Genomic DNA, 26,411 nt, shown 5'->3' with positions numbered 1-26,411 from the left:
TCAGGGGCCCCAGCTGGTCAAGATGGAAGGGAGATAAAATCAAAACACCTTGGCTCCATAGATGTGAAAGCGAAGGGCTTTTCTTCCTGGGGTTTCATCCGTTTTGCTCATTGGGTTTTCTGGTAAGATTCTTTTGAAGAAAGGGCTCTGCAGCTAGAATAGTTTTACATTCACCCTCTTAGAAGATCTTTACCTGCCTCTCCAGGGCTAATGTTCTTTATGGTTTCACTTTCCTAGTCACGTGGCCTGGGCATGATTCACGTTAGAGGCCTAAGAGCTTGCTATGTTCACGGGCGGGGTAGGCCCAGGCCCAGGGGATGCGGAGGGAGGTGGTCACGTGGGTGGAGACAGGACCGAGCTCCCACTCAGGCCCTCCCAGTGGCGTCCGTTTCTGTCCCGACTCTGCAGGCCCCCGCTGAGATAAGCCTGGAGTAAGTCGGTCTTGTGGAGTTTCCGCCTCAGCTGGCCATTCTCACCCTTGGATGCTCCATCCCAGTCGGAAGGGTATGTGTGGGCGTTCAGGGTGGTCTGTGATTCCGGACTCCTGGAACAATCCGGCGGGAAGGTGGCCGCTGGCCAGCCCAGGTGCCCTGAGGCCCCCGCAAGCCGGAGAGCCTGCTGTGAGTGTGGCAGGATGTCAGGCCGGAGGGGGAGGCGAGAGGACAGAGGGAAACATGTGGGGTGGCGAATAATAAACTCCTTCATGGCTCCGAAGGCTCACTGAGACTGATGTTCAATTATAAATAATCCCAGGATTTGTTCAAAGCTCAACAGCAGCCCTGAGTGCCCTACAGCTGGGCAGAGCAGCCCACGTGACTTTTCAGATCTCAGGGGTGTGACAACCTCCCTTATGGCCTTTGCAGTGATGCCGGGGGGAGTGGGTGGGTGCGTTTGAGAACACAACTGAGAGACATTTATCGAACTGAAATCGAAGTTCCCACCACGTATGTTTACTGAGTTTTTGTGCCGGTATGTTAAAGAACTCTGCGCTTGCAGTGGATAACTTTTAATTTGTACAGCTAATCTTTTTATTTTATTTTATCTTTTTTATATTTATTTTTTTAACATCTTTATTGGAGTATAATTGCTTTACAGTGGTGTGTTAATTTCTACTGTATAACAAAGTGAATCAGCTATATGTATACATATATCCCCATATCTCCTCCCTCTTGCGTCTATCTCCCACCCTCCCTATCCCACCCCTCTAGGTGGTCACAAAGCACCGAGCTGATCTCCCCATGTGATGCAGCTGCTTCCCACTAGCTATCTATTTTACATTTGTTAGTGTACAGCTAATCTTTATTGAACACCTACATACATATTCTGAGCTAGGCATTGGGGTGGACGGGGAGGCATAGAAAAATATGTCCTTGTTCCTGAGTGGGAGAAGCAAAGATGAGGCGAAGATAATTGCTAGAATCCTGGCCTTGCTCAGATGCTCTAGGATGTTCTGGAGCAATGAGGGAGGCCTGGAGGGGCCATTGCATTTGAACTGGTTCTTTTTTTTTTTTGGCCATGCTGGGAGGCTTTCGGGATGTTACTTCCCCAACCAGGATCGAACCTGGGCCCCCTTCAGTGAAAGCGCCGAGTCCTAATTACTGGACAGCCAGGGAATTCCCTTGAACTGGTTCTTGCAAGAGCATGAAGAGAACTGGGCGGGAGGACTGAATTCTGAGTCCTGGTGAGGAAGCTCAGGAAGTGAATGAGAATCCTGAAGTCCAGCACACAGGAGTCAGTGGACAGAAAGAGCCCGACCAAAGTGAAGGGTCTGGTGGGAGGGCTGCGTGGGAGAGGTGCGATCCAGGCAGGGCCAGAGGGTCAGGGGTGGAGCCTGAAGCTATCCCCACAGCATGGAAGCCAGAGGCTGTGAGCTTGTTTGTAAACCCTGTGGCTGGTGGTGGCTGGAAAGGATGTTCCCCAAGAAAGTATGAGCAGCCTGAAAGCTGAGAGAGGGTGTGGTGGCCCCTGAGGAGGCCCTTTTCCCTTCTGCGCAACCCCGGTCCCAATCGGCTTTGTCACTGCATGCTAGCCATGGCCTGGGCCAAAACGTTTTGAAAGAAATAGTTTTCAGGCAACATCAAGAAATCCCAGAAAACATATCATTCGAAGAAAATGTACTTCTAGAGTTTTAATGAAGGTGGAGGGAAGGCCGGGTGGAGTTCAAAATCATGTTTCCACCCAAAGGAATGAAATGGTACATGGTGTCCTTTCAAACATTGCTGTATTTTGGGAATGACGTGGGCTCTAGGGATGTAGGGGAGGGTAAAAATATCTCACTGTAATTTGAGGAAAAGTGTCCATTTTTTTCTTATTCCCTGTAGAAGTGAAAACAAAATTTGTGTGTGTGTGTGTGTGTGTGTGTGTGTATGTGGTGCCGGCTTGAATATCATATGACATGACATCTGATAAAAGACTCCTGTTACATGTGTTACTCAATCAGTTGCCAGCAAAGAAATTGTTAAATCTTTCAAAATCAGCATTTCCAAGCCTCACAACAAGGATTTTACCAGAAAAACAGGAAAAGACATCACATCTTTCCCAATTCAGTCCTCCTAGCACTCTCTTCATTCCCCTACTGTTTTTTTCTTCATAGAAAAGAAGACATTTGTCCAAGGGAGGAAGATTCAGGACACTGCATCAGGACTCCCTGTTCCCCCTAAACCCCACCTTGAACAATTCATTTCCCAAACTTTTTTTTTAAGTATCCATTTTATTTTATTTTATTTTTTAAAAAAATTTATTGATAGCTAGTGGGAAGCAGCCACATAGCACAGGGAGATCAGCTAGGTGCTTTGTGACCACCTAGAGGGGTGGGATAGGGAGGGTGGGAGGGAAACGCAAGAGGGAGGAGATATGGGGATATATGTATTCGTATAGCTGATTCACTTTGTTATACAGCAGAAACTAACACACCATTGTAAAGCAATTATAATCGAATAAAGATGTTAAAAAAAATTTATTGGAGTATAGTTGATTTACAATGTTGTGTTAGTTTCTGCTGTACAGCAAAGTGAAGCAGTTATAAATATACATATATCCACTCTTTTTTAAGCTTCTTTTCCCATATAGGTCATTACAGAGTATTGAGAAGAGTTCCTTGTGCTATACAGCATTTCCCAAAATTTTAAAAGCCTTATGGACTTACTAGAAGCCTAACATTCCCAAGAACAGAACACATGTCTGTTGAAAGTCCCCAGGTGCCCAGGGCTGGCGGGACACGATTGGTGGTGTAAGATATTGTCTGGCCGTTAAATGTGTGGGAGTGATGCCTAGCGGGGGAATCCAGGATGGTCAGAATGTGGCCAAAATACGCACAGCTGCAAAGAATGCTGGGAGCTTGGCTCCACTGCCCTTGAACCCTGGAGACAAGGCTGGCTCTGGGAACCCTTGGATCATCATGGGAGCCAGTGGGCGCCAGGAAACCTGGACAAGGACAGATCGGGAGATGGGGGTCCCTCTGGATTTAGCCTGTTTCAGTAAACCCCTAGCTCACTCCTCAAGGTCTGAAGATGGATGAAGTTCCTCCCAACCTACCCTTCCCTTTTCATTTCCTGAGCAAGATGTCACTTCACTTCTCTGGGCCTCATCTTCCTTGTGCAGTGAAGGGATTGAGCTAGATAATCTGTAGGGTCTTTTCAGCACTAACCTCCTATGCAGGGCTGGCTACCTAATTTGTTGGGCCAAGTGCAAAGTGAAAATGCAAGACCCTTGTTCAAAAATCAGGGGAAAAGTGCCATTAAAGGTCCTAGAATATAAAGCTTTTCCTTTCTCCTGTGTTCTCTCTCTTTTGACTTATGATTTTTTTATTTACTAGTTAATGTTTTTGTAAGTAAAGTTAAAATTTAATATTATTAGCGCGAATTTTACCATTCGTCCTTATATTGTGCAATGCCTGTTTTAAGTTATTAAATATAAGAGCATTTAACTTATATGCACAATCACTGAAATTACACAATTCATATTTTGTAGCTCACACATGCAGATATATTTGGTCTTTACCAGAACAGTAGAAACACTGCACACAATGAGCTCAGCTCTTTTCACTTTACTTCTTCTTTTTTTAAAAATAAATTTATTTATCTATTTATTTATTTTTGGCTGCGTTGAGTCTTAGTTGCTGCACGCGGGCTTTCTCTAGTTGTGGCGAGCAGGGGCTACTCTTTGTTGTGGTGTGCGGGCTTCTCATTGCGGTGGTTTCTCTTGTTGTGGAACACGGGCTCTGGGCACGTGGGCTCAGTAGCTGTGGCGCACGGGCTTAGTTGCTCTGTGGCATGTGGGATCTTCCCGGACCAGGGCTCGAACCCGTGTCCCCTGCATTGGCAGGTGGATTCTTAACCATTGCGCCACCAGGGAAGTCCCCCACTTTACTTCTGATATGCACACATTCTACCTACACTCTCAACTTCCTGATGAGTAAGGAAGGACTGAAAGGAAAAGAACTATGGAAGTGCCTTATCTCTCCCCTTCCTTCCACGTCACGATTTTCAGTGTAAATGGTGGACTAACACAGGCAAGTAACATATATAAGAAAGCAAAAATCTAATACAGGAAAATCTCACCTGCTTCTATAAAAAGAAATTAAAAAGGAACCACCATAACATCTTGTAATGTACAAAGATATTATAAGAGGAAAGAAGGAAAGGAACAGGAAAAACAAATATCAAGGAAAGTACAAGCTCCAGAAAAATGTTACAGTCTAACTGATAAAATTTTGACATTAAAACAATATTACACACTCATTAGAATGGCCAAATTTCGAAACACTAACAGTACAGAATGCTGACCAGGGTGTGGAGCAACAGGAACTCTCATTCATTGCTGATGGGAATGCAAAGTGGTACAGCCATTTTTTTAAAAAATTGAAGTATAGTTGATTTACAATGTTGTGCTAATTTCTGCTGTACAGCAAGGTGACTCAGTTAGGTACAGCCACTTTGGAAGACACTTTGGCAGTTTCACACGATTCAGCAATTGTGCTTCTTGGTATTTACCCAAATGAGTTGAAAACGTATGTCTACACAAAAACCTGCACACTGATGTTTATAGAAGATTTTTTCATAATTGCCAAAACTTGGGAGCAATGAAGACATCCTTCAGTAGGTGAATGGATGTGGTGCATCCCAGCAATGGAATGTTATTCATGCTAAAAGGAAATGGACAATTAAGCTATGAAGAGATTTAGAGGAACCTTAAATGCATATTATTACTTAGTGAAAGAAGTCAATCTGAAAAGGCTACATATTGTATGATTCCAACTATGACATTCTGGAAAATGCAGAACTATGGTGAGAGTAAAAAATAGATCTGTGGTTGCCAGGGGCTAGTGAGGAGGGAGGGATGAATAGATGGAGCACAGTGGATTTCTAGGGTGGTGGAACTATTCTGTATGATACTATTATGGTGGATACATGCCATCATTCATTTGTCAAAACACATAGAACGTACAACACCAACAGTGACCCCTAATGTAAACTAAGGACGTTGAGTGATAATGATGTGTCAGGGTGGATTCATCAACTGTAACAAATGTGCCACTCTGGTTGGGGATGTTGACAGTGGGGAGGCCACGCATGTGTGAGCGCAGGGGGTATAAGGGAACTCTCTGTACTTTCCACTCGATTTTGGTGTGGACCTAAAACTTCTCTAAAAAATAGAGTCTATTTTAAACAATTATGACAAAACATTTTGGAATTAATTTCAAGAGTAATCAAGAGCCCAAGGTAGAGATACAAAATATCGGGGGAAATATGCTGCAATGACAAAAGTTGCTGAAATGTAAACAGGTATAATATTAGTGACCAAATAAAATTCACGGGAAGTTAGAGCTTTTAAGAGCCTTTGCTGAGTTAGAGAAGGAGGCTGCCAAGTCCCCACAAACGAGGATCCTGGCTCAGCCTTCTGGTGATAGGAAAGGTCTGGAAAAACCAGGGGAGGAAGAATAATGATACTTGAATTAGACTGATTTGCTTTTGGATTCTTGCATCCACAGTGAAAACAAGGCCACGTCAGTCTCCTGGAAGATGGGCGATCCTGTGGAGGAGACCCGAGGGACTCCAGTTACCAGCCAGTCAGCCATTCAGCTTCTTGCCTAGCCAACCCAGAGCTGACCACCAATGTACAACATAACTTAGCCAACACTGCAAAACCATCCTAAATTGTTGATGCACAGAATTTTAAGCTTAACGTGTTTCTATTATCTTAACACTCTGTATTTCGGGGCAGTTTATTCCACAGCAAGAGTAACTGATTCAACTCTGCAACTGCGGACTTCTTATCAAAACTCACATGGCTTCAGCCTTTTCATCTGTGATATGTGGATAAAATCAACTTGAGGATGTAATCATATTAACAAACGAACGTTTAAAACATATAGAACCTAGTAGGGTTCCAACAAATATTTTAAGTGAATGAATAAAAGGTGAGTATTCAAGAAACCTTTTCCAAAAACAAAAAGTATAATGATGATGATACCTGAGGGGACTTTCACCACACAGACTTCTGGGACTGGGGAAACCCGAGGTTCAGGGAAGCCATCAGTGAAGTAAGATGGAAACCGCTTGCCTTGCCAGGAACGTACATGACTGGGAGCAGCCAGGCTGTTATTGCAGATCTAATGGAAGAGAAAGTGCTTCCACTGCTCATTCCACAGCCAAACCACAGATCCTGGCAACTCCTCGCCTCTGAGGCAACAAAGACACATTCACAGGGCTTGGCTTCTTTCTTCCGAAATCTACACCTCAAGCTACAGAAGTCAGTCACGCGAGGCTGGCCTGCTGGGACCAGCTGGGAAATCCATCCATGGCTACTGCTGAGATCTCTGGCCTCCCTTCCCTCCTCCCGTGTGTCCACACATGTGAGTTCTGGGAATGCCTGCTAATGACAGGACTGATAGTTTCTTCTGTTTTGCTTCCAGGAATCTTTTTTTTGGGTCTGAAGCTCTTGAACCAGGAGAGAGAATTACCTTTTACCACTTGAGGGACACCTTGTGGACAATCCATCAAGAATTCCGTAATATCCAGTGAACAGATATTTTGAGAGCCAACAAATTGTCAGGCCTTGTTTCAGGTCTTAGAGAGGCAAAGATAAAGAAGATTAGAGCTTCCTTTTCTTTTTATTATCCACCAGACCAAAGGAATGGCCTGGGGACTTGGTGCAAGGCAGGAAGTGTCAGAAGACCTGGATGTGGCTCCTGCCTCTGCCAGGTGATCATGGAACAGTCGCCTATGGTTGCTGAGCCTCAGTTTCCTCATCTGTAAAGTTAGTGATGGGCCTAGATGACCTCGCTGCCCTGTGCACCTCTAACGTTAGATGTTGGCAAGCCTGTGGGCACCGGCAAAATCATCAGTTACTGGAATAATCTTGTTTCCGTGTTCTCAGAAAAGCCTGGCCACCTGATTTTTCCTTTTATAATTATTATGTCATAGTTGATATTGGCAAAAGAATGTAACTATCACACAGGTAATGATGAACAAGAATAGCAACAGGAAGATCTGTGGGCCTTAGCGATCACAGCCAATACCATTGCTTCAGCTTGTGGGCTCCTTTCCTGTACCACGCCCTGCCTACCCCAAGAAGTGACCAGCATTCTGAATTTTATTTCTATAAACCCCTGGTTTTAAAAAGTAAGTAAGCCCATACGTATACAACATCAAATAATATACTATTTAATTTTGCTTGCTTTATAAAAATGGTATTATACTATACCATACCCAGTCTTCTTTTCATTTGCTTTTTTTCACTCAGTATTAATGTTTCTAAGGTTCATCCATGTGGCAAGGAGTTCATTATTTTTGCTATGGTAGGTAACATTTTATTGCACAACTATGAATAAATAATTGTTCTCATTCTCCAGCTACTTTGGACAAGGGTTGTCTGGTTGTTATTACAATGTTGCTGTGAATGTTCCTATACATAAATGCTGTGCAAAAGCTTCTCTAGAGTTTATACTGAGAAAGAAGTAGAATCAAATGAACCTTAGGCACATGTGCAAGGGTTTCTCTAGGGTAGAATTACTAGGCTATAAAGTATGTGAACGTTCAATTTATGTTTTCCAAAGGAGTTGGTCTAGTTTAGACTCCTGTCAACAGTGTATAAAAATTCCGATTGACTCACACCCTCACCAAGATTTTGACAGTGTCCGACTTCTTAATTTTTGCCAATCCAGTGGGCGAAAAATGGTATCTCACTGGTGTCTTAATTTGTCTCCCTGATTACTAATGAGATTGAGTGTTCTTTGATGTATTTATGGACGGCTCGAGTTTACTACTCTGTAAACTGCCTGTTCCTGTCTTTTGCCCATTTTTCTACTGGGCTGTTGGCTTTGTATTTATTCATTTAATTATTGGACTTTGAAGATTAAAAGAAATCCGCTTTACATATGTTTTATTGGTTATACATATTGCAAATATCTTCTCCTGGTTTGTGGCTTTTCTGATCACTTTCATCACGGGATCTATTGTGAAACAGAAGTTCTTAATTTGAAGGAGGCCAAATTTATAATATTTCTTCTTTTGTAGTTTGTACTTTCATGTTTTGTTTAAGAAATCTTTGCCACCGTGAGGTCCTAAAGATACTCTCCTACATTTTCTTCAAATATTTTAGAGTTTTGCCTTTTACATCTGAGTCTGAAGACCCACCAGGATTTGATTTTTCTGTATAGTATGAAGCAGGATCTGATTACAGTTTTTTTGTTTTTTGTTTTCCATATTGTAACCAGTGGATCCTGTACCATTTACTGAAGAATCCGTTGTTTCCTTAGTGATCTGCAGTGCCTTCTCCATCATATCTCAAGCACCCACCCCCATCTCCTCTTTCTGTCGCTGTTTCTGGGTTCTCTAGTCTATTCCAGTGAGCAGTTTGTCTATATCTGTGCCAGCAAACACTGTCTTCATTACTTCAGCTTTGTAATAAGTCTTGATATTCCTCTTCAGGAGTGCCTTGTTTACTCTTAGATCTTGGCTTCTCCACATAAATTTGAGAATTATTGGTCAAATTCCTCAACAATTCTATTTGACTTCTTTATAGGAATTGTATCCAATCATTAGATCAGTTTGGGGAGAAGTGCATATGTATGAGGTTTCCAAAAGATTATATTATGGTCCTTGAATAGCTGATGGTCTAGTGGGGAAGACAGATACAGACACATTGGTATAATACCATGTGGTAAATATTATATAAACATGAAACAGAGGAGGAGCTAGGGAAAGTGTTATAGAGAAGATAACATATGTGAAGGCTCTCAGTGAACAAAGATTCTGTATTCTGGCTTCAGATGTAAAAAGTCTGTCTATCCCATTTTGTCAGACCCCCTTCAGGAGATAACCACCAAGGTTACCCTCATTGAAACCCTAGAAATTTTGTGATGGTTACACAGCGGGATCAGTTTGCCCTGGACTTAAACCCGAATGAGTATGCCCCATCCATTCTTTTCTCTGTATCCAAACCTGGACATCAGCACATGGTATCTCTTTCAGTATTATGTTCACCCCACAGCCTATATGTTGGTTACCTTCATAGGTCTGACTTGTCTTTCCCAGAGAGACCTGCTTAGGGTCTCATCAGTCTTTTTATGAAGCCAATTTGTTTTACAACTCAGTTTTACAAGTTCAACTTTCCATAGCTTTGCCTTCTAGACCATGTTTTCCTGGTGGTACTTCCAAAATCAATTAGTGGGCTTCCCTGGTAGCGCAGTGGTTGAGAATCTGCCTGCCAATGCAGGGGGACACGGGTTCGAGCCCTGGTCTGGGAAGATCCCACATGCCGCGGAGCAACTAGGCCCGTGAGCCACAATTACTGAGCCTGCGCGTCTGGAGCCTGTGCTCCTCAGCAAGAGAGGCCGCGACAGTGAGAGGCCCGCGCACCGCGATGAAGAGTAGTCCCCGCTCGCCGCAATTAGAGAAAGCCCTCACACAGAAACGAAGACCCAACACAGCCAAAAATAAATAAATACATAAATAAATTTTAAAAAAAATCAATTAGTACAGAGCACCGAGTGCCTATTGTGGGGCTAGGCAGTTTCAGGGCATGCAGAGCCAAGGGACATGGGGTCAGGCAGACCTGAGTTTGAGTCTTGGGTCTTTATTAGCTGGGTGACCTTGGGCCAACCATTTAATTTTCCTGATTACGTGGTTCTTCGTGTATAACAAAAGATGATAATTCTGGGTTCAGATAATATATTTAAAGGATCTTGTACATATAATATTTTAATCAAAGGAAGAACAAAAAAAAAATGTTAGTTTCAAAAAACTAGAACAGAGCTGCGGTGCCGGGGTGGGGCGGAGGCGCCGACTATCCCCATGGCGGCTGCGCCGGAGCCCGGGGAGCCCCGGACCGGGAAGGTAGAGTTAGGTCATGTGACGTTGGAGTAGGAGGATTTATCTTGGTGACTTTAGGAGGTTGGTTCCATTGTAGGTATAATTATGCAAAGCTAAGAATCCAGGAAAGACTTGCCAGAGAAGGAATTAAAAACAAGATTTTATATGAAAGTACCACCTCGATCCTGAAAGAAAACAAACCAACAGCGGCAGAGCAGCAATTGAGCAGTCTTGAGCACAGAAAACCCAGACACAACTCACTTCGGTGTGAACAAAGCTGAGATCAACTATAGAAAGCATTTTATGTATCATAAGGCTTTCAATCAAGTAAATAAAGTATGTGTAAGTTGTAGTCTTTTTTACACGTGTATGAATATTTACAAACTTATTCTGGCCCTGTGTCTATTGTCAGTATAGCACATAGTGGACTCGTACTTCAAATAAACCTCGTGTTTAACATGCTTAGAAAAAAACCAAACAAACAAACAAACAATCTAGAACAGAAGATGATAACTTGCTTCTGAGGTAATTTTTTCCTCAGAGGAGCATATGAAGTAGTGGGAGGTAAGACCCTCCAAGAGGACATGTACTAAGGGAAAAGCACATGCTAATAAGGTCCAAAAAATCACGTTGACACTCTGCTTTGATCCAGAAAAGATTGAAGATACCACATAAAATAGATAAATGAAAGCAAAGTAACAACTTAGAAGTGATGAAAAAGCAAAGCAAAATCAAGGGTGAGGCTTACAGTGAAGGTGGTAAGGAGGAAGTGCAGAAAATGCACACCAGGGAGTCCATTCCACACGCTTGCCTTAAGGGGGCACATATTCCACGCTAAGCTTTCCAGTGGGCCCACCAATAGTCATAGTGACGACTTACGGATAACTACGGGGAATGCCAAATACAGGAGAAGGATCAGCACGGAGAGGGGCTGGATAGGGAAGGCTCCTTGACATTAATGAGGTTTGAGCCAGGTTTTGATGGACATTGGAGCTATGGATGCCAGAGGGAGCCACTCAAGCAAAGTATATAGGAGGAGAATAAAGAGGTCGCCCTGGGGTGTAGGGATCCTTTTGGCTGGTCTCAAGGTAGGGCAGGCAGACGACTGAGGTCTTTAATACCAGCCTTTAGATTTCACACAAAAGAGAGCCCTAGCTCTCCCTGATGAGAAAATGACCTGATGGGAGTGGTATTTGGAGGAAATTACCCTGGCACCACACAGCTGCAATTTTCCCCTTTGCAAATTATAATTCATCACGGGCATTTAGGAAAACGCTGTCATGCATGTCTCTCCTGATATGGTTCACATCTGGCTCTGCCATTGGAAATACAGAATATTTAGGAAATCTGTGCAGCATTAGTGTCTAATAACCTTTGCTTTAAATACAGTGAAGCCAACCACAAACTTAGAAATGGCACCCATTCCTCCAGAGTAATTTATTCCAGGTTCTCTATGTGACTGAGGAAATCCCTTGCTGTGGCTGCCTCTAGTAGTCTGGACACTGGCAAGAGTGTTGAAAACCAGGGAGGTTGAAACTAATCTTAGAAATAAGAGTAAACTGAGTGACTTTCACTTTCAGTTTGCTTTCCTTGCATGTATAAAGTTTTGAGGGTTTGAAATGGCTCTAGACTGAACAGCATTCTACATAAAATAGTACAATCACCAGGATTTTCTTTTTAAAAGAAAGTTGTATTTCGTAGCATGTGGACATCATGATCACTTCAAATATTTGGATTTTAAATTTAGGCTTGAATTTTGGCTGAACAGATTTTTCCTCTGTTGTATTTTGAGGGACTAAGGAGCTCCTTCAGTCCTTAGAAGAAATGAAATTAATAGCTTCTTAGTTGTTCAATGACAGAAATCCGTAGAAGGTAGGAACTAGTACCGTAAGGGGTAGGAAAATATCTGAGGGAGCATACACTTTCTCAGCCCAAGAAGAGCTCTGGGCAAAACTGTAGGCAATCTCTTCTTGACCCCAATTAGTTGTAATCCATATGCAATCCATACTCTGGGACAGCTGTTATCAGGCTATGCAGGCTATGTGGGGAAAGCGTGTCCTTGCTAAACCTTTGAAGGAGAAGGGGAAAGAGCAAGGCTTTATTGCTCTGACAGTCACGCATTCATATAATCCAACTGGTTGTTTTCTTTGGAGGCCATTCCCAGCTGACTGTTGTGAAGCAAGTTGAATTGGTTGAAGGGGGAGCAGTAAGATGAACCACAGACCCATCTTCCTTGATATGTCCCTGACTCTCAGCTGGGAAGAGAATTTCATTTGTCAGTGACAGAAACCCTTGGGAAAGACAGTCCTGGTGAAAGGGCCTAGATTTTTAATTCTTCCACGCCTATGTGGATTGCTCAAGTTGGGATGGTCTCTGTAGGGAAGTGTAAGTAAAATCTGGAAGGGAAACAGAAGATGTAGAGTTTCATTAAGTCAATTTTTCTTAATGAAGTTCATTCATTCACTTACTTAACAAATATTTGAGAGTCTTCTGTGTACTAGCTGCTGTGCTTGGTGCTGAAGGTACTAGGGGTTATAGTGACAAAGAAGATAAATCATGGCGCATGAATCACTGCTATGACGTATGGCAGAGTAACACTTCTCAAAGTGTGTAACAAATGATGACACCCATTCTGTAAAATTCTCTTGCCCCCACCCAAACAAACAAAGTAGAGAGGGTGATTTTTTTCTCAAATAAATTTGGGAAATACTGTATACTCTGTTTTGGAGTTACATATTGTATCATAGAATAAAAAGGGCTTTGATAGGTTCTGCTCTCAATAATTGTGCTCTTTGTTCAATCTAGCATTTATCAAAAGCATCTAACCATGGAAATCCACCTACTGATACCTGGGGGACTAGTCTTCTGTGAAACACCCTTTGGAAAACACGGGTAGAGGAAACTCAGTGGAAATTAGCAAGTGTTAAAAACTCTCAGGATCACAAAACTGGCCGTGGTTAGTGGTGGTCAAGGGTTGCTGCCACTGAGTGAAATCCACTGCAGAAGCCACTGGGCTTGTCCTCTGGGGCCACCAAAGACAATTCTGTGCAGTACCCAGGGCTCTCGCTGTGTACTTTCCTTGCAAGAAACGACCTTTCTCCACCCACCCATTCACCCCACTCCAATTCGTATGTTTTCACAATCCTGGCTCCAAATTCACCTTTGCCTGGGAGTATTCTGTAAAGTGGCATCTTTAGAATAAAAGAAAAATTACTTTTATTATTTTATTTTCTTATTACAATGGCAAAGCATGCGTATCATAGAAACACTATGAAATGATATGAACCAGTAAAAGGAAATAAAGCCCATCCAGAAATAACTACTGTTAATGTCTTAGTGACAATCTTCTCAAAGTTCTCCTCCACCCTTGACACATACACACACACACACGTATCAAAAGTGGGATAATTTGACCTTGTTCACTTAGTACTCTACTGCGATGGGGCCGTCTTGTTCTCATTGTACTTGCCGTGCCTCACACAGAGAGTGACACTCTGTAAGTGTCCAATAAATATGTGATGAACAAATGACCAATCCTAAGGTCTCTTCTAGCTCTGAACCCATTTGATCTTTGTCATTCTTTTACTCTGTGAATCTTCCATGCATCCTCAATTTACCCTGTACTGGTTTTTTAAAAATTAGGAGACTTCAGTTTTTAGAACAGTTTTCAATTTACACAAAAATTGGGCAGATAATACAGAGAGTCCCCATATGCAGTCCCTCCCCACCAAAACAGTTTGCCTATTATTAACATCTTGCATTAGTGTGGAACGTTTGGTACTGTCAGGTTTTTTTTGTTTTGTTTTGTTTTTAACGATTCTAATAGATGTGTATTAGTAGCTCACTGTTGTTTTAATTTGCAATTCCCTAATGATATATGATGTCATCTTTTCATGTACTTATTTAAAGTCTGTATTTTTATTTAGTGAGGGGTGTGTTCAGATATTTTGCCTATTTTTTAATTGGGTTGTTCATTTCTTATTGTTGAGTTTTTTGTGTTCTTTGTATATCCAGTGATAATTTCACTGGATACAGAACTCCAGGTTGATGGCTTTTCCTTCAATACTTTAAATATTTCACTCCATTCTCTTCTTGCTTGCATGTATTCTGAAGAGAAGTCCAATGTAATTTTTATCTTTGATCTTCTACAGATCAGGTTTCTTTTTTTCTTAAAAAATTTTTTTCTCTTTGTCTTTGGCTTTCTGTAGTTTGATATAGATTTTTTTGGTATTTATTCTCCTTGGTATTCTCTGAGCTTCTCTGCATCTGTGGTTTGGTGTCTGTCATTAATTTTGAGACTTTTTCAGCCATTATTACTTCAAATATATCTTATGTTCCTTTCTCTCTTTCTTCTTCTTCTAGTATTTCCACTTCACATTTGTTCTACCTTTTGTACTTGTTCCACAGTTCCTTGATATTCTGTTCCATTTAAAAAAATCATTCTTTCTCTTTGCATTTCTTTTTAGAGATGACATATCTTCAAGTTCACTGATTCCTTTTAGAGTTTCCATTGCTCTGTTTACATTACTCATCTGTTCTTGCATGTTGTCTCATTTTCCTTGAGAGCCCTTAACATTAATCATAGTTGTTTTAAACTCCCTATCTGATAATTCCAAAAGCTATGTTATGCCTGAGTCTCTTATGCTTCTTTTGTCTCTTCAGACTGTGTTTTTCCTTGCTTTCTAGAATGTCATCTCCTTTTTTTGCTGAAAGCTGGACATGATATATTGGGTAAAGAAACTGAGATAATTAGGCTTTTAGCATGAGCTGTGCTATGTTTAATGTCTTCTGCCGCTGTAGGTGCCAGAGGCTCCATTTTCTTCTGGTTTCCTTGTTTTTTTTTCCTTCTTGTGTTGTTTTTATGTCTCCCTAAACACTTCTTAAATAGAATCTGTGTCTTGCAGCTCTCGGTTGTATGCCACTGTAATTGTAGTGGAGCCCTGCTGGTGTAGTGATTGGATGTGGGTGGGAGGAGGTGTTTTATAATTTTGTGATTAAATGTCAGGTTTTTAGTGGGCCTGAGTCCCTGGGCTGTGGCCTTCAGAAATGTTCCTTAGCCTTCTCCCTCCCCTTATATGAGACAAGAAGACTAGAGGGGGTTAGAGGTGGCTAATTTCCCTTTTCTTAGGTCGATTTCTTCTTTTTTTTAAATTAATTTCTTTTTTATTTTTATTTATTTTTGGCTGCATTGGGTCTTCATTACTGCGTGTGGGCTTTCTCTAGTTGTGGTGAGTGGGGCTACTCTTTGTTGCAATGCGTGGGCTTCTCATTGCGGTGGCTTCTCTTGTTGCGGAGCACGGGCTCTAGGCATGTGGGCTTCAGTAGTTGTGGCTCGTGAGCTCAGTAGTTGCGGCTCACAGGCTTAGTTGCTCTGCGGCATGTGGGATCTTCCCGGACCAGGGCTTGAACCCGTGTCCCCTGCATTGGCAGGCAGATTCTTAACTACTGCGTCATGAGGGAAGCCCTCTTAGGTCAATTTCTGTTAGAGTACAGGTCTCACCTATGGAGAATGCTCTGGACTTACGTCATAAGGGTTACTTTTCCCCTGGTATAATTAAAAATCGTTACTTCCCTCCTCCCTCTGCTGGAAACAGGAGGGAATTGTCCTCCAATCTTCACTGTGAGAACCTGGTAGGAATCTTTGAAGTAAAAACCATGAAAAGGTAGCCTAACCTCCTTCCCCCAAAATCTGCCCCCAACCCCCACCAGGGTTTTTAAATCTCAAATTTTCCACACTCAGCCTCCATTAATTCCTCAAAATTACCATTAAAGTGTTCCTACTGGTCACTGCTTCTAGTGGCTTCTGCTTCAGGTAAGCTGATCTCAGCTTTCATTTTCCATATGCACCTGTCTCTCCAGATTTCAAGATGATGGTTTGTCCTGTGATTTAAATTCTCTGATGTTCCTAAGAAAAGTTGTTGGTTTTCAATTTGCTTAGTTTTTTTTCTTGTTGTGAGTACAGGACTGATGACTTCCAAGCTCTTTAAATGTCAGAGTTTGAACCAGAAGGTCCTCTATAGATTTTCACTTGATTCACTTAATGGTCATTTATTGAGCACTATCTGTTGCTAGGATATTATACTTAATCTAGTGTGGGACACAGGCATAGCCAGTCCAAGCCTCTATCCTCAGGGACCATCTTTTTTTTTTTTTTAATAAATTTATTTATTTATTATTTTATTTTATTGGCTGCATTGGGTCTTTGTTGCCATGTGCGGGCTTTCTCTAGTTGCAGCGAGCGGGGGCTACTCTTCGTTGTGGTGCATGGGCTTCTCATTGCGGTGGCTCCTCTTGTTGCGGAGCACGGGCTCTAGGCACGTGGGCTTCAGTAGTTGTGGCTTGTGGGCTCTAGAGCGCAGGCTCAGTAGTTGTGGTGCAGGGGCTTAGCTGCTCTTCGGCACGTGGGATCTTCCCAGACCAGGGGTCGAACCCACGTGCCCTGCACTGGCAGACAGATTCTTAACCACTGCGCCACCAGAGAAGTCCCTGAGGTTATTTTCATGGTGTATACTTTGTCTCTCAAACTGGGCCAAGGTTCCCCATTCCTGGTCTGTGTGTTTATATTCTGGCTTCCTCAGGCAAATTTTTCTCAAACAAGTCCATAGATCCACATTCTCAAGAGTTCAACAGTTCTCCAAGAACACTTTAAAATTTCATGTTACCATTTTAATTACAACATAAAATTTAGGGTAGTTTAAGGATATTCTAGAACAGGGATTAGCAAATTATGGCTCATGGACTAAATCCAGCCCACTACCTGTTTATTTGTATAATAAGTTTTATTTTTACTTATTTTTAAAAATATTTATTTATTTGGTTGCACCAGGTCTTAGTTGCAGCATGTGGGCTCCTTAGTTGCGGCAGGCGGGTTCCTTAGTTGTGGCATGCGAACTATTAGTTGAGGCACGCATGTGGGATCTAGTTCCCTGACTAGGGATCGAACCCAGGCCCCCTGCATTGGGAGCGCAGGGTCTTATCCACTGCGCCACCAGGGAAGTCCCTGTATAGCAAGTTTTATTGAAGCACAGCTATGCTGATTTGTTTATGTAATGTTTATGGCTGTTTTCATGCTACAGTGGTGGAGCTGAAAATAGTGGAGAAAGTGTATGGCCCATGATGCCTAAAATATTTACCATCTGGTACTTTACAGAAAGAGTTCACTACCTTTGCTCTAGAAGATCTTTAGTTGATTATGATCACGTGATATCAGCATCAGTGTTTGTGTCTATGCTCATGAGGTCAAATGAAGATTTCAAATTAGGTTTTTTGGGAATTTGAAAGTAAAAAAGTGGAGAGTGAATTGAGTAAGCACATGAGAAATTTGAGAACAAATCATGCAACGTGCAAAAGAACCTGCCCTGAAGTAGACAGAACCGGATTCATGTTGTGGGCCCATGTGTGTGTCTGTGTATGTGCTGACTTGCTGCAGCTCAATAACGACAACTGTAGTGGTCATGGCAATGACCACATTAAAAAACCCTTTTAATTCCATTTCTAATTTCTGTCCCAGAAATAATGAAGTTGATATCCATTTCATGCTGCTTCCAGTAATATCACAATGCTAATTTGTCTTCAATGGAAGATAATCATCTTTACATAATTAGGAGGTAACACCTTATTAAAATCAGCATTGGAGAATTGCCTGCTGACAGAGTTTTCCTTAAGTGTGAGATCTCAGTATCCTAAACCAGCAATACCATATCCTAAGCCAGTCATGCCATTTACCATATCCTAAACCAGTCATACCATTTTGTACAATATACTTATGTGTATTCTGGGCAGGAATTCCAGACTCTCCCTCTCAAGGAATTTCAGACTCTCCCTCTACCTTATAGGCCCATGACCCTGGGTGTTCTTTATCATTCTGCCTGCTCCCATCTTGGGGCCATGAGGGATACCTGGATGGGCTCTACAAGCACCCCTACCCCTACCCTAACCAAGAGCCTGCCCTTGAGGCAGTCTCTGTTCTAGACTCTCCTTCCTTCTTGTTGAGATTCTTTTTGGTGTCCTTTCTCGCCTGAGAACCTCTGTTGAAACCCATTGTGTTACACAGGTCTAATATCATTGATCTTCTCGAGGGAAAAGGTGTAAGTCTTGGTCAGTTTCCTCCTTAGAAGTATCTTGAGCCCATTAACATTTTCCATCTCCTTCCCCCAGAGTTCTGTACCAAGCAGTGTGTTTTGGAAACAGCAGTCCTTGTTACGCCACAAAAATACCCTGTTACATTTTTCACCCAAGACAACAGGGACTCTCAGGAGTCCACCGCGTATGATGGATAAACCCTGTGTAAGACTCTGAGTATTGAAGTCAGAGATAGTGCAGACATTCTTCTCACCCCTTTTACAGGTACAGAAGCCAGGAGAAGTCAGTTGCACGCTTCTGTCCTTCTGTGGGATGTAAGGGGTCTAATGTACAATTTAGCTAGATGCGATTAGAAGACATTTTTTAAAAAGAGCATAAAGTGCTCTAAGGCAATGTTCATTTCTGGCTTTTTTTGTTACAGTTTTATTGAGATATAATTCACGGACTCGATTAAAGCGTACAATTCAATGGTTTTAGTATATTCACAGAGTTGTTCATCACCACAATCAATTTTTGAGCATTTCATCAACTCAGAACTAAATTCCATACCCACTAGCTGTCATACTTCAGTTTCTCCATTCCTCTTGACGCTAAGCTAATTTACTTTTGTCTCTCTCTATTTGCTTATTCTGGACAATTCATATAAATGGAATATTATGTGTTTTGTTATGTGTGACTGCTCTCTTTCACTTAGCATATTGTTTTCAAGGTTCATCTATGTCATAGTATGTATCAGTACTTCATTCTTCTGTATGGCCAAATAAAATTCCATTGTATGGATATAACTCATTTTGTTTATCCATTCATCACTTGGTGGACATTTGGGTTGTTTCCACCTTTTGGCTATTGTAAATAATGCCACTATAAACATTTATGTACAAGTTTTTGTGTAGATACATGGGTTTAATTCTGGATGTGTAAAAAATCAGTATGTGTAAGTCCTCCAAATTTGTTCTCTTTTAAGTTTGTCTTGGCTGTTCTGGTTTCCTTTGTTTCCATGTGAATTTTTAGCATTCAGCTGGGATTCTGATAGAGATTGCATTGAATCTGCAGGTCTTTTGGGGGAGTATTGCTGTCTTAACCATATTAAGTCTTCCAGTCCATAAACATGGATGTTTTCTCACTGATTTAGATCTTATAAATTCTCTCAACAATGTCTTATAGTTTGCAGGATATAAGTTCCCCTGCCGAGTGCTCAACATGCATGAGACACATCAACGGTATAATTCCTCAACCACATTGCCTTTTCTCCCACGTTGTCTAGAGAGTACAGACCATAACTTAATTCCACTTTTCTACTCTACTTTGCACAGAGGAGGTGCTCAATATGGATTTGTTGAAAAAATAACTAAGGAACAAATAAATTCCTCACTTTGCTTCCTGTGCCCTGGAAATAAAAGCAGCGGGATCCTTTTCAGTTCGTTAACAATCACATCGCACAAAGCAGATGCTGGCTCGAAGCAGATGTGCTGCCAATACAGATGTGCTGATGTGCTGCTTCTGGAGTCCTTCATTTTGACCAAAAAAAAAAAAAAAAAAGAGTCCTTGTTTATATCCACAGTCTTTCCCTGGGAGGAGCCACCTCTACAAGGGTCTCCAGATAAGTAGGGGAGGTTGCCCCTGAACCCCAGGCTTTTACAATTCCATGCAATTTTGCATGCACAGTCCTGTCTGCTGAGCAGGGCTGGGACAGCACAGAGAAGGTCCCAGGATGCTGTGGCATGCAGACCCACAGATGTGCGATCGTCTCAAACCACGAAGCCTCTCAGAAAATGGGTGTGGGGTTTGCAGGGTTGGTCAGATGCACAACCAGAGCTTTTGTCTTCAGTCTCCTACCAAACCTTTGCCTTCCTCTGGCCAGTCCACCCCATCTTTGGCCCCCAGGCACCCATCCCTGATCTCCAGACCTCAGCCCCGTTTCTAACCCTACCCGAACTCTCCTCCCTGAGAAAGGGCCCCAGAGAGGATTTGCTCCACCTCCTTCTAAACATTCAAACTCAGTTAAACAAATGGAGCAGATATTAATAAATAACTGAGTGTTTTTGTAATAAAGGATAAAGGGAAAAAATATGTTCTTCCACCCACCCCACAACATGGTTCCTGGTTCCTCATCACCAAACCAGCAGTAGCTGAGTTGAGCCCTGTGGAGTACTGGGAACTAGATCTTAAAGAAGACAGGGAGAACCTTTGCGGGGATAGTGCAGGAAGCACCTACTCCGGATGCCAACCCCAGCCCGGTGCCTGTGGGACCTTAGACAAGTTAAGGTGAGTTAATCAAGTTAATTAAACTCCCATGCCAACCGTTTCTTATCCTTAGAGCAAGGAATACCTGCCTCACCTAGTCTTCTGTTAGGATTATATGAACTAACATATGGACAGTACTGGCATGTGGTGAACTCAATCACTGTTATTTTCTTTTCCTTTCATGGAGGTACTGAGGATGGCAAAGAGACCGTAACTCAGAGTCAGGCACAGGCAGAAACTGGACAAATATTTATGAAATTCCCAGCAAGTACAGGAGCCCAGGCTCTGGTGGAGGGTGCAGACAAGCACACAGGCAATTAGAGACAGGGTAATAGTGACCATACTATGAGTAAGATTGGATGCTTGTGAGGTCATGGAAGGGGCACCTACTCTTGGTGGTACAGGGGAGGTACCTATAAACCTAGGTCAGAGGATTAACACGAATTACTTGGGCAAAGCGTATGGGACAGTATATTGGACAGAGGAAACCGTAAGTGTAAGTAAGTACCTGGAAGTGAGAAATCCTTATGCATTAATGGACGGTTGGTAATAAAAATAACAATAATAGCAACATTTGTTGTGGACCTACTGTGTCCTAAGCATGCTGCAAAATTCTGTATATACACTGTGTTATTAATTCTCACAGCTCTTTGAGCAATGTATTATTAGTTGTACAGATAAAGAAACTGAGACTCAGAATGATGAAGGAATCTTTGTAAGATCGCAGAGCTGACGGGTGGTGGTAGGTGCTTTCATCAAGACTCGTTGGGTACCAGAGCCAGTGCTCTCTCCTAACTTCTGTACAGAGCTGCCTTTAGTAACTGGCTGTGGCTGAGAAAGAGCTTTCTGAGGATGCTGGGGTAGCCATTGCTCCAAGCAAGGCTGTGAAATCAACAGTTAGATGAACACAACAGATCTCACTCCACCCTTCACCCGACTTGGCCATTTTGCAGATGCCCCTTAGGTCAGTGCAAATCACTCCCATGTTTGACTAAAGAGCAACTCTCAAGGGCACTTCCTGTTAGAGGTGTGTTGGGAAAGGCTGCCTCACAAGGTGGGCACTGCCCAGCTCCAGGGGGCTCCAGGCACATAGCTGAAATTGTGAATGGCACTCTAGGGCTTTGCAGAGTGTCAGCCTTGTGAAATTCAGGTCACCTGGCATGCTAGGATTTATTGAGAAAGTGAATTATTGGCACGATTTTGGAGTTCATCTGTTTTTCAGAGTTTTGTAGAAATACATGTTTTGCAATAGAGTTTGGTTCAGTTCAGGGCATAGTAATGAAGTTAGGTGAATAGCGGGGAGCGCTGGGGGAGATAGATAGTTCCCATAACTTAAGTAAAAATATTTTCATGTCTTCAAAACTCTGAGAAGTATACTTGACAGACATAGAAAACAATTGACGCTTACAGAGTTTCATCTATCTTGACATCTTACACTATTAAATTTCCTGCCACTATCTTAAAAAATAAAGATTCATTGTGAGCACATGAAAAGATGTTCAACTTTACTAGCCATCAGGGAAAGGCAAACCAAAATCACAATGAGGTACTACTTTGTATCCATTAGGACTGCTATGATCAAAAAGACAAATAATAACAAGTGTTGGCAAAAATGTGGAGAGATTGGAACCCTCATATACTGCTGGTGGGAATGTGAAATGGTGTAGCTGTTTTGAAAAAGTCTGGCAGCTCCTCAAAAGGTTAAATATAGAGTTACCATAGGTTAAACATAGAACTACTCCCAGGTACATATCCAGAAGAAATGAAAATACATGTCCACAAAAAAAAACAAAAAACAAAAAACAAAAAACTTGTACATGTTTTTAATGTTCAATTATGTTCGGAGCAGCATTATTCAAAATAGCTGAAACATGGACACAATCTAAGTGTCCTTCAACTGAAGAATGGCTAAACAAAACATGGTATATCTGTACAATGGAATATTATTCTGCAATAAAAAGAAATGAACTAATGATGAACCCCGAAAACATGCTAAGTGGAAAAAGCTAGTCGCAAAGGATTCTATATTATGTGATTCCATTTATATGAAATGTCCAGAATAGGTAAATCTGTGCAGACAGAAATTAGATTGGTGGTTGCCTGAGGCTGCATGTGAGGTGGGGAGAAATGGGGAGTGACTGCTAATGAGAACAGGGTTTCTTTTGGGGGTGATGAAAATGTTTTATTTTTTAAAATTTATTTATTTTTTCCTTTAAAAAAATTTTTTTTTAACGTCTTTATTGGAGTATAATTGGTTTACAATGTTGTGTTAGTTTCTGCTGTATAACACAGTGAATCAGCTATATGTATACATATATCCCCATATCCCCTGCCTCTTGTATCTCCCTCCCACCCTCCCTATCCCACCCCTCTAAGTGGTCACAAAGCACCGAGCTGATATGCCTGTGCTATGCGGCTGCTTTCCACTAGCTATCTATTTTACATTTGGTAGTGTATATATGTCAATGCTACTCTCTCACTTCATCCCAGCTTACCCTTCCCCCTCCCCGTGTCCTCAAGTCCATTCTCTATGTCTGCGTCTTTATTCCTGTCCTGCCCCTAGATTCTTCAGAACCGTTTATTTTTTTTAGATTCCAAGGAGGCAAGAATATACAATGGAGAAAAGACAGCCTCTTCAATAAGTGGTGCTGGGAAAACTGGACAGCTACAAGTAAAAGAATGAAATTAGAACACTCCCTAACACCATACACAAAAATAAACTCAAAATGGATTAAAGACCTAAATGTAAGGCCAGACACTATAAATCTGTTAGGGGAAAACATAGGCAGAACACTCTATGACATAAATCACAGCAAGATCCTTTTTGACCCACCTCCTAGAGAAATGGAAATAAAACCAAAAATAAACAAATGGGACCTAATGAAACTTAAAAGCTTTTGCACAGCAAAGATGAAAATGTTTTAATATTGACTGTGGTGATAGTCGTAAACCTCTGTGAATATATTAAAACCATTGGGCTGTATTCTTTCAATGGGTGACTTATATAAAGTTATTTTAAGAAACAACCATTAGGGGACTTCACTAGCGGTCCAGTGGTTGGGACTCCGTGCTTTCACTGCAGGGGGCATGGGTTCGATTGCTGTGGCCAAAAAAAAAAAAAAAGAAAAAAAAGAAACAACCCTTATGGGCAGTGGTGGGGTGCCATGGGCTTATGGGCAGATTTTGCTCACTATTCCGAATCCATTCCAGCCCCATTGGGCAGGTGGAATAAGGGATCCATATTTACCAGATGAGAAAGCCAGACACAGTGAGACCATGGAGCTTCCCCAAGCTCACACGGCTTTGCAGGTCTATTAGGCATCAAGGTCTTCTAGCAACCAGTGCAGGCACATTTGACAGACCTGTGGTTTTCAAGCCATACTCTACAGAGCCTCTTTGGGGGACCCCATTGGTGGGGGCAGTGGGTTAGGGTGGGCATGAGGAGTAGGGTTGCTGATCAGGTGAGCTCTAGTCTCCTACTTGGTTTGAATCAAAGCACTTCTGGGTTTAAATTGACATATTGGGCTTGCACATATGCCTTCTTTGAAAAAAAAAATTTTCTCTGCCAAAATCCATTGCCCTTAACTCCATGGTTCTCAGATTGCAAAGACAATAAACTAAACACTTTCCTCGACCTCAGCACCCAAAGTGCTGATTTATCTTTAGAAAAATGTCCATAATTCAAACAAAAAGTGATAACTCAGGCTGCCAAGCTCTTGTTGCTTTGGTGTTGTTTCTCTGCTGAGGAATGCACCCACAAGGTATCTGTTTCAACAATAATTGCCAATGAACGAGTGAGAAATATTGCTCTTGGCCAAAATATAGTCTGTTGCTAGAAAACAATACAGCTAAAGCGTTTATGAAATTATCATAAAACACTGTCACTTAAGAATAATATTGTACAGGATGTCCTTGTCCCCAGAAACACTCCCATCATCATCCAAGACTGTCTTTAGAAGCAAAAGTTGTTTCCCAACAAAATCTAGGTTTGTTCGCAATTTGTCTTAACAAGGAATGACGTAAGTTTACCAGACAAAAGAGTTCCATTTTTCGTTCCCTATGTTTAATCTGCACGGACAGAAAGCTGTAAATATCATAAGTGGTTGTTACCGGCTGGCTTTGGAGGGGCCCCGTTTGTTAAAGACCATGGTTCGCTGGTTTCTTGTGTGTCTTCCAAGGACCAGGATGCTTGCTCATCATCACTATGAGGTCTGGCAAACAAAAGCCGGAGGCCCAGGAGCCTGTGTGGAAGGATGATGTGACCTTTGACCTCCACTAGCAAGGCCCGGAGGGAAAGAGGCAAAGTCAGGCTCCGGTAACGTTTAATGACAGATCTTGTTAGGGTTAAAAAAACAGCTCTGGCGTCCAGCTGGGACTTCAGCTGGGGAGGTGCTCAGAGGGCCTTCAGAAACAGCCATGGGGCCCTATGAACAGCTGCCCTGGGTGCCCGCTAAGCAGTCTTTCTGAGCTGCTCCTGCTGAGAACCCCACCCCCAGTCAGTGTGAGTCAGGAGGGAGAATCATTCATTTTTTTCCCTATTGCCACCAGCAAGTATCACCCCTCTGGATGCTATGGTGAGGTTCTGACAGCAGCAAGGCACAGATCCTGGTTTTTCTCGTATAAAAATAAATATCTAGAAAGTGGCTGAGATTAGTGCCCTTATAAAAGAGACCCCAGAGAGCTCTCTAGCCGCTTCTACCACGTGAAGCTACAGTGAGAAGACAGCTGTTTATAACCCAGGAAATGGGCTCTCACAGGAACCAAACCATGCTGGCGTCGTGATCTTGGAATTCCTGTCTCTAGAACTGTGAGAAATAAATTTCTCTTGTGGATAAGATTGCAAGTCTATGGTATTTTTGTTCTAGCAGCCCGAGCTGACTAAGACAACACCTTACATAAATGTAAGGAGCTTTCAGCGGGGTGTGATTAATGTTTAACTTGCAGGTTGAATGGTGTGAGATGAAGGTCTAGGATGTAGCTCTACCCTGAAATATTCAAACTTCGGATTGAGAGAATCATGCCATAAACAGAAGGCCTTCATTTTCTTCACTTTTGAATAATTGCTCTCTGCCATCATATATGTTTTTGGCACTTCTGAATAGATATTAATGACCCCTTTTTTTCATGCAGAAAAAAGAAAGTGGCGTGGCATGCCCTAGACATCTCCAGATTTGGCACTATGGTCCTCACTAATGCTTGCAGCAATTTGGCATTTTTCTGCCAAGATTTGAGCATCCCAAGACCTGGCATCTGCTGCCCCCTGAAGCAGATCCATGGCTCTTGATTCGTCCTTGGGTGCAGTGACTCTGGGAAATAAGGATGGCTCTGTGGAAATAAACATAAAGGGAAGGGTAAAACTCCAGCAAAAGTTGAAAATGTAGTGAGGTGAACTGAAGATGTTCCAGTGGACCTGTGATTCCAGAGGAAGTGTGATATGGGAACAGGCCTGTAGGTGCACATCCATTTTCTGATATTTGGGGATTCTTGAAGGTTTGGATATGTTATTCTCAGTATCAAGTGTTTGTTACAAAAAAGAGTGTGACATAAGAAACGCTTTTTAAGACAGTTATTGATTCACATGCTCTTGTAAGAAATAATACTGAGAGATCCCATGTGCCCTTTCCTCAGTTTCTCCCAAAGGTAACATCTTGAAAACTACAATGCAATCCTATTACCAGGACACTGACAGTGATACAGTCAAGATGCAGAACATTTCCATCACCACGAGGATCCCTCATGTTGCCCCTTTATAGCCACACACACTTCCCTCTC

The 26,411-nt window shown here is 42.1% G+C and overlaps 1 long non-coding RNA gene across 2 annotated transcripts in view; it reads left to right on the top strand.

Moving 5' to 3' along the window:
- Positions 1–381: 381 nt before the first annotated feature.
- LOC133105251 (uncharacterized) overlaps positions 382–26,411 on the top strand; it is a 48,631-nt gene continuing 22,601 nt past the window's right edge. For both annotated transcript variants that reach the window (XR_009703821.1, XR_009703820.1), the window contains exons 1-2: positions 382–504; positions 5,990–7,622. This is a non-coding gene — a long non-coding RNA (uncharacterized LOC133105251). The remainder of the gene's footprint in view (positions 505–5,989; positions 7,623–26,411) is intronic.

The sequence above is a fragment of the Eubalaena glacialis genome, chromosome 14 (assembly GCF_028564815.1).
Source record: "Eubalaena glacialis isolate mEubGla1 chromosome 14, mEubGla1.1.hap2.+ XY, whole genome shotgun sequence".
Lineage (NCBI taxonomy): Eukaryota > Metazoa > Chordata > Mammalia > Artiodactyla > Balaenidae > Eubalaena > Eubalaena glacialis.
This window is presented reverse-complemented; position numbering and strand designations above follow the sequence as displayed.